Below are 14,171 nucleotides of genomic sequence, written 5' to 3'. Positions count from 1 at the left end.
CGGCAAAGAAAGCTCGCAGTTTACTCGTATAGGTCTGAGTGAAAGCAAAAATGCTGAAACCCTCACCGCTTAGAGAATTCTTAATGGATTCAAATGATTTTTTGTCAGTATACTGGCCCACATATCTAGTTTCTAGAAGTGGTAACTTGGTATGTCCAAAAAACATCCCTTTTTTACCCGACTTGACCCAGTGATCCACCGGCATAACTCCGGCCACAGGAATATTTCCGAGTTCCTCTGGCCTCCAGATCGGAGCAAACTCGCCGTATTCAACCTTTGGAAATCCTCTGTTATTTGCAACATAACAGCATTCTATGTCGTTCTCATTGAAGCGCCACACGCGGAATGTTACTCAAAGTAAAATGTACTACGAAACATTCGTCGGTTCCGAGTGAAATGGTACCAGCTAATACGACGACAAAAATCGCGGAAATTATAGCTCGTACAACATGAGACACTACCGTTTGCGTAAAAGCAAACTAACCACTTTCACAAACTCCGATCCAATTTCCACATAGCACGTTTTCCAAATGTTTTTCGGAAGGGGTAGCACCATCAGCCGTTTTGATATCCCATCAGCAAAATCGAAAAAAAAAAAACGCGGAACCGAAATTGAACGCGACAGTTTGAAAACACTTAGTTCTATCATATTGAAAAAAATATCGGCCGAATTCTATTCGCTCAAATAGACTATTTCTCGTGCATTTTTATGGTACATTTCGAAACCTAATTTTCGGAAATCAGCTGGTTTCTTCATAGAGACATGGTCACTATTTCAATGCAAGTTTCTAAAATGCCTTTTTTCAATAAAAGTTGAAGGCCTTTCATTAAAAATAGGCTTTTTAGAAACTTGCGTTAAAATAGTGATCAAGTCACTATAAAGAAACCTACTGATAGTCATTTTAGTCTCTTTTTCATTCAACAGTCTACAGTCATTTTTTCTCCTGGTGCAACATTCCAAAGGCTCCAGAGATTCTTACGTGACTGTTATTCTGGAACTTTCATGAAGACATTGAGGAAAAGTTTCAGTAAGAAAAATACCTATTTAGTCATTTCTTCAATGGTTTCTTCCAGAATGCCTATGGGAAATTCTCTACATATTCTCCCTGGAATTCGTATAAAAATTCCTCGGTCGATTTCTGGGAGAGATTGCTTCAGGAACCCCTTTAGTATTCCAACCTCAATCACCTTTAAAATTTTCCTAGATTTTCTCCCGAGAATTTTACAGTTCACAGTTCTTTCACCTAGTTGTTACTCTAAGAGATTCTCCAAAGGCTCTTGCAGGATTTCTTTCAAAAACAAACATTAATTTCAGGATTTTGTTAAGTGATTTTTCCAGGAAATCATACAATAAAGCCACCATGAGCTCTTACATCAATAGTTCACATATTCATTTAGTCCAAGTCTGTCCAACCTTGTATAAGCGTGGGCCAAATCTCGGAAACAATATTGTGTAGTGAGCCATTTTTTTCAGTGCACAAACAAACTTCAGTAAACAGAATTTCTAATGAACAAATCAAAGGAAAAATGTTTAAAAAAATTGATAAGGAATTTTCCCCGAACTTTGCGATAATCTTGCTTGTGCGAATTAGATGAGAATATTCTTAAAAAAGCTGAATTTATTTATTTATTTCGTCGATCAATTGTAGAATCCATGTTTGCATAGTATTATGTTGTATTATATCTTAGGGAATTGAAATATTGTCTAACCTTTGCTCACGACATGGTCAAATCAATTTCTGTGTAATGCTGATTATAATAAGACATCAAACATGCTGATTATAATAAGACATGCAAGCAAATTCCGATTTATTAACGGTCTGGTGGGCGTGTAGAAATTCAAACTAGATAAAATATTGGTGGAGTTAATACGATGTGATACAATATTTATTTATTTATTTGCATTTGATCCATCTCACAAAAAATTTGCCTTAATGAATATAAGTAAAACTAACAAACAAAACGAGCAACAAACGACAACATTACATGAAATGCATACTTAACTATGGGATGGTACACAAATTATGTCACGCCCCCTTTGTCGCGTTTTTTGTATGAGTCCTCCAAATTTTATGTAAGGCTTGTCACGCTTGGCTTGACCCCCCCTCGGAGCGTGACGTAATTTGTGCATGACCCCTATGTCTAAAGTATTCTGCAAATCGATTACGAAGCGTCGTCATAGTGATGTTAAAATCGAAGAGATGATAAATTTCGTTGAATTTCGTTGCCATATATCTAGTTGGGTCATGTTGTCCGTATAGAGTGTTCCGACTGCCGAGACTGACAAAATTTCGTCTGCGCAGATTCCGCTCCGGAGTGTAGATGCTAAAATCAGCCAGAAGGGATGGCGAATCGATGTCCCCTTGAAGCAACTTGGCTACAACAGCAGCTTGCGATACACAACGCCTGTTCTCCAAAGTATCAATCCCCCAATAAACGACAGCGGTCTTTGTAAAGAGGCAGGTTACTGGGATCACGCCAAGGAAGATTTCTAAGGGCGTGGCGCAGGAATTTTCTCTGAACAGATTCAATTCCGGTAATCCAGCTGGCGTGGAACGGACACCACACTATCTCAGCAAATTCCAAAATCGAACGAACTAGAGCGCAGTAAAGGGATCTCAGACACAGTGGGTCGCTGAAACCTTCTGTTACCTTCAGAACAAAACCAAGCTGTTTGTTTGCTCTCGAAACGATGTCATTGAAGTGGCAGTTGAACGTGAATATCATTGATAAATGAAATCATGGCTGATTCGCGACTTTTCTTTAAAGTTTGAATGTCAATAAGCATGCATCGAGCCTGTTATGGCAATGTTATGGATTTTACTCAGATGGCGCAGATGATTGATGCGTGCCACTAGTTCTCTTTTTTATTCTCCCGCTGTTCTTATACAGCGCAAATAGTGACGTCACTATTTGCGCTGCATAAGAACAGCGGGAGCATGAAAGAGAGCACTAGTGGCACGCATCAATGATCTGCGCCACCTGAGCAAAATCCATCACATTGATGATGGCAGTGGAAACGTTGCGTAAGGCAGATTCAATAAATTGCTTTTGTACTGATTCGATTCTATCCTCATGTGTTTTCATATTTGGGGACCACACAATATTCTAAACACAATATTCTAAAACAGATCTTACATAATTATGTGCTGCATAATTATGCTGAAGCAATGTACAAGGTTTTAATCGTATATGGATCCCGAAAATTTGAGCTAAAACGCTTAATAAAGTTTAAAATATTGGTTGCTTTATGAACAATAGTATAATGACCAGTAAATGTAAGTTTAGAATCAAATATAACACCTAAATGTCTAATCTTATCGCACCTTTGAACATCTTGATTTTCTACAAAGACAGTAATCTGGTATTTATATCGTTTCTGCTATACCTATGTGATTAAATTACATTTTTTGATGTTTAATTGAAGTAAGCTTTACTACACCATTTACCAAATATACTTATTTCATTCAGATAAATGTCGCTGTTTTTTTGCAACTGAAATCTCTGAAAGGACATCGTAGGAATAGAGGGTCTCACCCGTGATTTCCCGAGATCTTTACAATCCCAGGGCCCGGATTATTTGTCGAATTTCCCGAAATTGCAGAGGAAACATCATTAACCTTGAGCAAACCGCACAAATTCTCAGGTGATACAACATAAGACGACTGTATAGGTAGCGCTGCCTTTTTCTTTTTTATTACCGCGAAGCAGCGATTTGGCATTTCAGCTCTAAGACATGATTTACATATTCTTCTGCATTCGAGATCCGCTTTGCCCACGTTCTTGTCATACTGGGGAATGCCCTTTAGTTGGATGGTTTCTTTAGCGTGTTGCAAAGGTCATTACCGTGAAGGCCCCTTACTCTGCGCACTTAAGGCTTTTCAAATTTCAAACAGCTGTAATTAATTGAAAACAAAACACAATACTCTGAAATTTTGGGAGCAAATACTTATTGATCTTATGTATAAGGAAAAAATATAAAAGCTTCCCTAAGTAATGATTTTTGTTGCAAATTTTTAATTTTTCTCAAAGGTGTTCGTGTTCCTAACTCTGTGCACTCATTTTTGCAATGCCCCTTATTCTGCGCATTTAGGTTCCTAACTCTGCACACTCGATAAATTCTTTATAACAGTTGAAGTATTTTACTAAAAACATTATTAGCATTTAAACTCTGAATTAATCATCATTTTGTTGCTTTATACGGCTTTACGTCCCCAGTGGAGCGTGGAATGTCGCTCTCAAAATAATCGAAATCATCATATGGTTTCCAAAACATGTAATTAACTTAGTTTTCTAAAATCTAAACCAACATACAAAAAGGGTACAAACTACGTCTTTTTGCGTTCACCCTTGGCGTGTAGAGGAAAATTAGCCTTGACTGTTAATTGTGCTTATTCTGCGCGGCGTGTGAGTCGAGACGAGTGTTAATCAAATGGGAGCGAGTCGACAATTGCCACCTCATTCGAGTCGTGTCACCTCACACGCCGCGCAGAATAGGCACGAATGTATTTTCACTAGAAAATATAACAACCAAATTTTCTTTGGTTCGGTTCGGGTCCGGGTTTGGTATTAAATAATTGTCTCGGATTCGGGTCGGATCCGGGTTTGAAGAAAATAAAAAGAACCTGGTTCTGGTTTGTTATATGTGAAACCCGAACATTTTCACTAAATACGAAGAATAGTTTGAGCGAAAGGGTATATCCATTCTTAATGTATTGTTCATCACTCAAACGAGAAGTATCGTCACTCTGTATAAGCGTGACGTAATTAATGAACGATTCCTATTACATATCAATAACAGTACTGTATTGGCATTTCTATATAGCAAATACGAATAAACCTCGATGTTTCATTACTCGATATTTGGGTTTATTCTACGAGTGGCGTGAGGTGACAATTGTCGGTGTCGTATAGCGAGGTGACAATTATCGACTCGAGTGAAGTGACTCTCCATTTGATTTGCACGGCAAGTCACTTCACTCGAGTCGAGAATTGTCACCTCGCTATACGACACCGACAATTGTCACCTCACGCCACTCGTAGAATTAACCCAATTGACTCATGAAACTATACAAAAAATCAAAATTATTTTATTGCATGGTTAGGGAGCATTCAAAAATTACGTCCATCGTTCAGGGGAGGAGGAGTCTACGAAAATATGACAATCGCGACAGAGGATTGCGGAGACGGAGTGTAGAAATCCTTAAAATATGATGGACGTCGTTTTTTAATCTTCCCTTACTATGATGATCCCCTCAAACAATTTTCCAAAGTATTTCTATTCCATATCTCGATGGTGTCGACAAGTCGATGGTTCCCTACAATATCGACCTCTGGAGGATTGATTGTATATTGAAAATAACGTGTTTTAACTGCTGCGCATAATAAGGAACATAGTTGAAAAATGGTTCCTTACTATGCGCACTTAAGAAGAATACGAAAATGAAGAGAATATAAGTTGCACTTTACCAGTGATGATTGCTCGATAAATAAACTAGTGCCTAGGTACTAAAAATCTGAAATATGTTCTCTTCAATTTGCTTCAAATGACTTAAGTGATGATGTACTTCCTTAGCATTTTTGCTAGCGGGCAGTAAATTTGGACGTTTTTCAACATTTTTAAAGCTATTTTATTTTTTATTAAAGTAATAAACGTAAATTTATCAAGAAAATTCTTCGCGTACGTTTTTATTACTAGGGGGACACGGGGCAGTATGGACACCCTAAGGAATTTGCCTATTTTGACTGTAAAAACATGAATATTATACTGTTTTTATGTGCAGTCTGCTTTTAAAGTTCTTGAGCATTTGTTAAACATGGTTACATAATCAGGAAAACATATTTTGTTGTCAAAAAAAGGTTTAAAAAAAGCTTATATTTCGTAGTCGCCATCAAGCTAGCGGGGCAAAGTGGACACCCCCATGGGGCAGTATGGACACCTCAATGTTTATAGGAAAATTGTCCTGCGATCGTTCGCAAAACCTCGGAAAATGAAGTACATATTCAGAAAACCATAGTGACAGGTCACTGTGCCACTGAAAATATGATTAAAATCAATATACGACATTTTTCGTAGGGAAGCTTTCAATATTGCCTCCAGGTTAGTTTTAATCAAGAATTGACGATTTTCAACCGATTTGGGGTTCCACTTCATAATTATTGCATTGAATGCTAAATATTTTTGGATAATTTTGTGTTTGAAGTTATATTTCTTCCTCTTTGAAGTGCCAGCTCTACTTTGCCACCCGGTGTCCATATTGCCCCAACAGTATTAGAAATTTCCATATAAGTTTTTCAATGTCTTAAAGTACCAGAAAAAAATCTACTATATTTTTGAATATAGCATAAATAATTGAAGATTCAATCAAGAGCTACATTATCGGTCAACTTGCAGTCATTTGCTTCTGAAACCTTATTTAGTGAGGTGTGAATGTTATAATTTTCGAACCAAATAAAATCATGCTCAATTTTTCGATTTAAAATCAATGTTTTGAACATTTTTTCTGAAATTTTAGTGGATAGTTTACTCTTCCGATCGGCAACTGAAATATTGTTTGCATTGAAAGTGTAAAAGTATTCGCCTATGCAAAGATACAGGGGGTGTCCATTCTGCCCCGGGTGTCCATACTGCCCCCGGTACCCCTATTGTAGCAATATATGAACAAACAAATTTGTGACGGCAAACCCCTCGTTGCAGCGACGCCGTAGATGAAAGAAGAGGAGTTATGTCAACGGTCGATGACGTGGACTGTCAGATCGATAAGTGATTTTGCATATCATGCTAAATAAATTGGATAGAACAATCAAGTTATTTTCAGTCAGTGTGAACTAAAATTTCTTAAGCAAATCTTAAATTATCAAGTTAATCTAGTGTTGAATTCATGCAGTTAGTGTTCTTAAACCTAGTGAGTAAAACCTTTATGCAGAATTGTGAAATAATACTTAACTAAATTCCTATTTCTATTGATCTCGATATTGTTTACTTAGAACCTAAATTCAACTTAATACTAGATCACAGTTTAATCTTTGGCTAGAGTTTGGCTACACGCAGTAAGTAATAGAAAATGATCCTAAAAAGAAATATTACAAGTAATAAACATTTGTAGGAAGCAAGTATCATCAGCAGTCGACGAAACGAATCGAACGTTTCGGAGGTTATCACCAAAATATGTAAGTGACAATAGATTTACATAAAGAGATTCTACCTTACAATAAAATTTATTTGTAGCTTTAAGCAGTACACTACAACCCTGTGTTTGCTCTAAAGAATTTGGCATTCCCACCCCCACAAACTTAAAGATATTTTGTACGTGGGTTCCGAAATGGAAGATCTTCGCGACTCGATAGATGGCCACAATGGCAAGCGATGTACCCGACCGAATTCAGCGGAAGACCAAATGGTAGCTTGCGACAAATGCCACGAATGGGAGCATTTTGGTTGCGCAAATGTTGATGGAAACGTAAGAGATCAATCGTACGTTTGTAAGGAGTGTACAGGAGAAACATCAGGTCAGCTACATAAAGGAACGGCAGGACGCGAAAATCGACCCAAACACTCGGATTCCCGTAGCGTAATGACCACGCGGAGTAAAACAAAGCTGAAAACTCCGGTTGGAAGCCAGGCTGGCTCTCGTGTTTCTGAACGGGTTGCTGTTCTGGAGGCGGAGCTGAAAATAGTAGAAGAGGAACGTCTGGCGAAAGAAGAGGAAATGAAGGAAAAGGAGAAAATGAAGAAGAAGGAGATTGAGGAAAGGAAGCGTCAGTTAGAGGAAAAGAGAAAGTTGTTGGAAGAAGAAGCCGAGTTACGACAGCTGCAGTTAACGGAAGAACGGAAGATTCAAGAAGAGCAGCAGCAGATTCGGCAGGATTCTTTGACGAAAAGGAAAGCACTCTTACGGCAAATCGCAGAAAGCAACGCTGGCAGCAAATGTGCATCCGAGGTCGACGTTCAGGATAATGTCTCATCGTGGCTTGCGGATCTGCAACTTACTGGAAGACCCTTGGAATGTGGCGAGGACAATCAAGGGCGACATAAGGAAGTCGTCAATCCAAGCCCTACTGGCATTCCTACTGGCCCCGTAGATGCAGTCAATCCTCAGGTTACCTCGCGAATGGGAGTTAAAAATCCTGTCGTTCACCATGTTTATCAAACGAATCCAAACGGTTCTACTCGTTTTTCGCCTCCAAATCCAGTGCAGAGAGATCTCAACTATCAACACGCATTGCACGACAATCCTTGGATTCCATCTAGGTATCGTGCCATGGCGACAGAGGAACCAATAGGACGAATGGTCGAAAACAACACGCCGACAGTGCTTGGAGCCGAACACATAGCAGCTCGTCAAGTGATGGGTAAAGAGTTACCTACGTTCTGTGGCAATCCCGAAGATTGGCCCATATTTATCTGCTGCTTCGAACAAACAACAATCACCTGCGGGTATTCTGATGCTGAAAATTTAATCCGATTACAAAGGTGCCTGAAAGGACCTGCACTAGAGGCAGTACGCAGTCGCCTATTGCTACCGTCCAGTGTTCCCTCGGTAATCGAAACGCTACGCACTTTATATGGTCGTCCAGAGTTACTGATTCGATCTTTGCTACGAAAGGTTCAGCAAGTTGCGGCTCCAAGGCACGACCGTCTAGAATCGGTAATGGAGTTTGGATTAGCAGTACAAAACTTAGTAGACCACCTGGAGGCAGCGCATCAGGAAAGCCATTTAACCAATCCTATTCTAATACAACAATTGGTTGAAAAACTACCAGGTCCTCTCAGGCTAGACTGGGGAATATACAAGAAACATTACCCCATGCCCACACTGCGGACATTTGGTAAATTTATGTCCCAATTAGTCAGCGCAGCAAGTGAAGTTACGTTCGACTTACCGGTCGCTAGCGGTGGTTTTAAAAATGAACGATATAAACCTAGAGAAAAGGCCCATATTCAAGCACATTCAATAGGGTCTGCAATACAAACTAGTTCTTCCTCCAAATTTTCGACTAACAGTAGGAAAACTGGTAAGATTTGTGTAGTTTGCGACTGTGAGGGTCATAGAGTCTGCGACTGTCTCAAGTTCAAGGCGATGAATGTGGACGAGCGATGGAAAACCATACAACACAAAGGACTTTGCAGAACATGCTTGAATAATCATGGGAAATGGCCATGTAAATCCTGGCAAGGATGTGGTGTTCAAGATTGTCGCAATAAGCACCATACATTGCTCCACTGTCCAGTTCCATCTGCGCCATCGCACTCAGTCAATGTTTCTTCTAATGTCTCCATGTCTTCTGAAGGTACGTATACTTTCTTCCGCGTGCTACCCGTTGTACTGCATTATAAAGAGCAATCAGTCATGGTATTTGCTTTCATTGATGAGGGGTCGGAGCTCACCTTTCTCGATGCGAGCGTTGCAAGTCAATTGGGCGTAAATGGCGAGAATGAACCGTTAACATTGAAATGGACTGGAAACGTGACCCGAAGGGAAGCAAAATCTCAAAAGGTGCACTTGGAGATCTCCGGGAAAAAAGGGAAGACAAAGCATCAGTTGGTCGGTGCTCATACCGTAAGTAGTCTGTCCCTACCTTCTCAGTCCATGAGATACCAAGAATTGGCAAAAAAATTCCCTCATCTGCGTGGTCTTCCGATAGAAGATCATGCACGGATCCAACCCCAACTTTTGATTGGACTGGATAATCTGCAGTTGGGTGTTCCATTAAAAATCCGTCAAGGACGGCAAGGAGAACCGATTGCTGCAAAATGCCGACTAGGTTGGGGTATTTATGGCAGCAAACCAGATGCTGGCTCTTCCCAAAGCAGTGATAAACTTCCACATGACCGAAGTGGACAACCCCGACATGCTGTTGAACGAGCAGTTGAAAAACTTTTTCACAGTTGAAAGTATGGGAACAGAAGGTACGCAAGCGAAACTGGAATCTGACGAGGATAAAAGGGCCAAACGAATGCTGGCAGACACTACCAGGCGTACCTCATCAGGATTTGAAGTAGCCCTTTTGTGGAAGACTGATAATCCTGAGCTACCGGATAGCTATTCGATGGCAGCACGTAGGCTGCAATCCTTGGAGAAGAGGTTAAAGCAAGATCCAAGTATGAAGCAGAAAATACGAGAGCAGATAGCGGAATACGAACGAAAGGGTTACGCTCATCGGATAACGAATGCTGAGCTAGAAACAGCTGACCCACGGCGAGTGTGGTACTTACCACTTGGTGTGGTAGTGAATCCCAAAAAGCCAGAAAAAATAAGGCTAATTTGGGACGCAGCCGCAAAAGCATCAGGAATTTCTCTTAATTCTCAACTGATGAAGGGTCCCGACTTTCTGTCGTCACTAACGGCTGTACTCATTCAGTTTAGACATTTTCCGATTGCCGTAAGTGGTGACATTAGGGAAATGTTTCACCAACTAAAAATGCGAGCTGAAGACCAGCAATCCCAGCGATTCCTGTGGAGGGAAGATCCGTCGGAACGTCCGGAAATATATGTGATGGATGTGGCTACTTTTGGGGCAACGTGCTCCCCTGCGTCGGCACAATATGTGAAAAATGTCAACGCGGCGGCATTCTCCGATCAGTATCCCCGAGCTGTAATTGCCATCCAGAAATATCATTATGTAGATGACTATTTGGATAGCTTTGAGACTATTCAAGAAGCCAAGCAGGTAGTGAAGGAGGTGAGGACAATACATGCAGAAGGAGGTTTGAATTAAGAAATTTCCGATCGAACTCATCTGAACTGCTGCGCAGCATTGGAGAAAAGACTTCAAATAATATCAAAGATATGACGTTGGAGCGCAGCGCGATATCTGAATCGATACTCGGGATGAGATGGGTTCCTGTCGAGGATACATTCACGTATACATTCTCTCTAAGAGATGATCTGCGCACAATTTTGGAGAATAACCACAATCCAACAAAACGCGAAGTACTGAAGATACTTATGACCCTTTTCGATCCTTTAGGCTTCATTGCCTTTTTTCTTATACATGGGAAAGTGCTCATGCAAGATATCTGGGCCTCAGGATGCGATTGGGACGAGCAAATCAATGAAGCTTTGTGCATTCGTTGGAAGCAATGGACGCGATTCTTTCCACAACTTGATGCATTGCGCATTCCACGCTGCTATTTTAAGTCGCTGGTTCCAGGTGACAAGAACCAGCTACAGGTCCACGTGTTTGTGGATGCAAGTGAAGGTGCCTACGCTTGCGTTGCCTATTTCCGCCTGGCAACAGGAGAAGACGTAAGCGTGTCACTAATCGGAGCTAAATCCAAAGTGGCGCCTCTCAAGTCGTTGTCTATTCCTAGATTGGAACTCAAGGCAGCAGTCCTTGGGGTGAGATATTTGGAATCAATCAGTAATCAGCATTCCTTCAAAGTTCACCAGCGATACATGTGGAGTGACTCAGCAACAGTGTTGGCGTGGATAAATTCCGAACACCGTCGTTATAACAAATTCGTAGCCGTTCGGATTGGAGAAATTTTAACGTCTACGGAGCAGAAAAATTGGCGCTGGGTACCTTCCAAGTTGAATATAGCGGACCAAGCCACCAAGTGGAATGAGGGACCGAAACTTCAATCGGACAGTCAGTGGTTCCAAGGTCCGAGTTTCCTACATAATGCAGAAGAAGAATGGCCGAGGCAGTCAAAACTTCCACTAACCGAAGAAGAATTACGCCCAAACCATAGCCGCGTGTTGCATCACAAGCATCATCAGCCGATAATTGACGTCAGTCGCTACAGTAAATGGATCAGGTTACACCGTGTAATGGCGTATGTTCTGCGCTTTCTTGACAATGTGCAACGGAAAGTACAGGGCATTCCACTGCAGGTAGGAACGCTCCAACAAGAGGAACTAGAACGTGCGGAGTGCGAGTTATGGAGAGAAGCACAGTCGGAAGTTTTCGCTAATGAAATAAGAGTTCTATCTAGCAGTAAAGGTGGTCCTGACGATCAACATCTCACCGTGAACAAATCCAGCCCTATCTATAAAACTTGGCCTTACGTTGACGATAAAGGCGTACTACGGAAACGTAGTCGAGCAGGAGCAGCAACTTTCATGAGTTTTGAAGCGAAGTATCCGGTGATTCTACCCCATGACCATCCGATTACTTTCTTGCTCATCGACTGGTATCATCAGTTCTACCGCCACGCTAACAGAGAAACTATTGCAAATGAAGTAAGACAACGTTTCGAGATTGCAAGACTACGTTCCCTGATTTACAAGGTAGCAAAAAGCTGTGTTTGGTGTCGTGTGATGAAAGCAAAACCTCAGCCACCCATTATGGCACCACTCCCGGAGTATCGAGTTACGCCTTATGTTAAACCGTTTACATCTGTCGGGTTGGACTATTTCGGCCCATTGCTGGTGCGAGTTGGGCGTAGTCAAGTAAAACGGTGGGTTGCTCTATTTACCTGCCTGGCAATAAGGGCTATACACCTCGAGGTCGTGCATAGTCTTTCAACTGAGTCTTGCGTTATGGCAGTACGACGATTTGTGGCAAGACGCGGTTCACCAGCAGAATTCTATACAGACAACGCGACCTGTTTTCAGGGTGCCAGCAGGGAATTGCAAGAAGAAATTGGTAATAAACTCTCTACTACATTTACCAGTGCGCATACAAAGTGGAGATTCATTCCTCCCGCAACACCACACATGGGCGGTGTTTGGGAACGCCTGGTGCGTTCTGTAAAAGTAGCAGCTGGAACAATTTTAGAAGCGCCACGGAAACCGGATGACGAGACTTTGGAGACCATTCTGTGCGAGGTTGAAGCGATGATCAATTGTCGTCCTCTCACCTACATTCCTTTAGACTCTGCAGATCAGGAATCTTTAACGCCCAATCATTTTTTATTGGGCAGTTCTAATGGATCAAAAATGATGCCGATGGAACCTTTAAAGTTTATTGGGAATCTTCGCAGTAGCTGGAAATTAGCGCAATCCATTACGGACAGTTTTTGGACGAGATGGATTAAGGAATACATTCCAATCATCACCAGACGATCAAAGTGGTTTGAAAATGTTAAGGACCTTGAAGTAGGAGATTTGGTGATGGTTATTGGAGGTCCGTCGAGAAGTCAATGGGTGCGCGGGAGAATTGTAGAAGTCGTGAAAGGCAAAGATGGCAGAGTTCGTCAAGCAATGGTGAAAACATCTTCAGGAGTTCATCGACGAGCGGCGGTGAATCTAGCAGTTTTGGACGTCTTAGATGAAGCAAAACCTGGTAACGGATCCTCGGATGTTCCAGGATTTACGGAAGGGGGAATGTGACGGCAAACCCCTCGTTGCAGCGACGCCGTAGATGAAAGAAGAGGAGTTATGTCAACGGTCGATGACGTGGACTGTCAGATCGATAAGTGATTTTGCATATCATGCTAAATAAATTGGATAGAACAATCAAGTTATTTTCAGTCAGTGTGAACTAAAATTTCTTAAGCAAATCTTAAATTATCAAGTTAATCTAGTGTTGAATTCATGCAGTTAGTGTTCTTAAACCTAGTGAGTAAAACCTTTATGCAGAATTGTGAAATAATACTTAACTAAATTCCTATTTCTATTGATCTCGATATTGTTTACTTAGAACCTAAATTCAACTTAATACTAGATCACAGTTTAATCTTTGGCTAGAGTTTGGCTACACGCAGTAAGTAATAGAAAATGATCCTAAAAAGAAATATTACAAGTAATAAACATTTGTAGGAAGCAAGTATCATCAGCAGTCGACGAAACGAATCGAACGTTTCGGAGGTTATCACCAAAATATGTAAGTGACAATAGATTTACATAAAGAGATTCTACCTTACAATAAAATTTATTTGTAGCTTTAAGCAGTACACTACAACCCTGTGTTTGCTCTAAAGAATTTGGCATTCCCACCCCCACAAAATTAAAACAAAATATTAAGTATTTTACCAGATTTTGGTGGATTTTTGGTAAAAGTGCGCAAAGTTAGGAGCTGCGCAGAGTTAGGGGCCCTCACGGTATATCCTATGAATTGCATTATATATGGAGAGTTGGAACTTGTCCGTATGAGAATAGTGACCATAAGACTGGAAGTGTGTCTAAGCAATCCCGTATAAGGTATATGTGATGAATTTTATTAAATCTCTCCATAAATTTTCTCCATAATTCAAAAAGTATTTCTTTGATATATTTTCCTAACTG

The sequence above is a fragment of the Aedes aegypti genome, chromosome 3, assembly GCF_002204515.2.
Source record: "Aedes aegypti strain LVP_AGWG chromosome 3, AaegL5.0 Primary Assembly, whole genome shotgun sequence".
Classification (NCBI taxonomy): Eukaryota; Metazoa; Arthropoda; class Insecta; order Diptera; family Culicidae; genus Aedes; species Aedes aegypti.
The sequence above is the reverse complement of the archived record's forward strand: the minus strand, read 5'-3'. Positions refer to the sequence as shown.